The sequence below is a fragment of the Neophocaena asiaeorientalis genome, unplaced genomic scaffold (assembly GCF_003031525.2).
Source record: "Neophocaena asiaeorientalis asiaeorientalis breed wild unplaced genomic scaffold, Neophocaena_asiaeorientalis_V1.1 scaffold65, whole genome shotgun sequence".
Classification (NCBI taxonomy): Eukaryota; Metazoa; Chordata; class Mammalia; order Artiodactyla; family Phocoenidae; genus Neophocaena; species Neophocaena asiaeorientalis.
This window is the reverse complement of record NW_020173215.1, coordinates 18,150,314-18,152,097: the sequence shown is the minus strand read 5'-3', so window position 1 is coordinate 18,152,097 and position 1,784 is coordinate 18,150,314. Positions and strand designations below refer to the sequence as shown.

At 64.7% G+C, this 1,784-nt stretch overlaps 1 protein-coding gene across 1 annotated transcript in view; it reads left to right on the top strand.

Moving 5' to 3' along the window:
* Positions 1–1,784, top strand: part of MSANTD1 (Myb/SANT DNA binding domain containing 1) — a 6,787-nt gene that overhangs the window by 1,252 nt on the left and 3,751 nt on the right. The gene's annotated exons all lie outside the window — the stretch shown is intronic.

The window sequence follows — 1,784 nt, the reverse complement described above, 5'->3', positions numbered from 1 at the left end:
TTTGGGTAAGGGAGAGGGGACCTGCAGAGGCCATGGGGGAGGGGAGGGGGGAAACCGAGGCACAGGAGGGCCGGGCTGGGGCTGACCCCGGCTCCCCAGGCCTCGGCCAGGGCACCACCCCCCAGGCCCACGGGCGACTCCCACTCGGCCCCCCAGGCTTGGCTGTGCTCCACAGGGTGGCGGGTGCTGCTGTGTGGGCGGGAAACTGAGGCCGGAGGAGGCTCAGCCGCCAGGCCCGCGAGCCGGCCTGTCCTGCCGCTCTGTCACCTTCAGTATCCGCTGAGCCTGCTGTGAGCACAGCACAGCGCTGGCCTTGGGGCCTGGGCGGGGCGTGGGGGGCTCAGGGAAGCCCTGAGTGCCCAGGAGGGTCCACTCCCGGGAGGAGGCCCCCTGCCCTGGCTGCCGTGGGAGGAGCCCGGTCGGGGCCAAGCGCGTGGCTCCGGCAGGGGAAGCTCTGGCGTCCCGGACGGAGCCCTGTGGCCCCACGTGCCCAGCACCGTGGAGTGTGAGGCCAGGCCTATCTGCAGGGGCTCACGGTGAGGAGAGGGTCACAGGGAGGACAAAGGTCAGAGGTGTGGCGTGGGTCAGGGCAGGTAAAGGTCAAGCAGCAGCTGGGCTCTAGGGGGAGAGTGGCACCGAGAGCATGGGCCCTGGGGGCGGCCTGGGCAGCCCCTGAGAGCCTGTCAGTGTTGGTGGGGGGAGGGTGCCGTCTAGGGGGCCGTGCCGGGACCCAGCTGGTCCCAGCCCAGGCCACCTCTGGCCCTCCTAGTGGCCGCCGTGGGCAGGGGCACACAGCTGCGTGTGGACGAGGCCCTGCAGGTTGGCCTCAGGCACCTTGAGCCACACCGTGGGTGAGAGGACCCTCACCCCGACTCCCATGCCCACCTCGAACAAGCAAGGAGAGACCTCACCCCTCCTGTCCTGACGCTCCCGGCCCGTCTGGAGCCTGGGGACGTGCAGGGGCTCCCCAGGGCCCTGGGCAACCAGAGGCTGTTTCAGTTGCATCCATTTAACTTTTTCTGGCCCTTGGAGGTCCTGAGCCTGGCCTGTCCGAAGGCCCATTTCTGACCCCCAGCTTGGCCCCCAGCCAGGCCCCGGGGTGGAAAACAGGCGGCTGCTGGGGTCCAAAGGCATCCGAGGAGTCGCTTAGGTAAAGTCTGTCAGATTCCAGTCGCCGGCTCTAGGGAGCTGCGGAGGTGACGCAGGCTGTCTTACGGGGCTCCTGTCTGACTCCATAGCTCCAGGGCCCTGACTGGTGTCTAGCCGGGTCATTCATTATTTATCCTGAAAGCTTCTTCAGAGTCCCAGGGGAGGGATTCTGTTCCATTCCTGGAAGAGGGATGTGGGCCCCAGAGGCCACAGGAGATGAGGGTATGGCTGAGAGGGCCCAGGGCCCCCTCGCGGACAGCACTTCACAGTTTAGGAAGCACTTGCACACCATGGTATCTGTCAGCTCCCGTACACCGATGGGGAAACAGAGGCCCAGAGCAGGAGAGGGACTTGCCCAAGGCCACACAGCCCCTCACAGGCCAACGCTTTAGCTGCACGACTGGTTCTTTCTCCCCCCGCCACCCAGAGCCTCCCACAGCAGAGACTTTATTTTTTCACGACAGCTTTTTTTTTTTTTAAACAGTCCTTGTTTGTTTATTTATTTATTTATTTATTGGCCGCACCGCAGGGCTTGCAGGATCTCAGTTCCCCGACCAGGGATTGAACCTGGACCCTCGGCAGTGAAAGCACGGAGTCCTAACCACTGGACCGCCAGGGAAGTTCCGAGAGAGCTT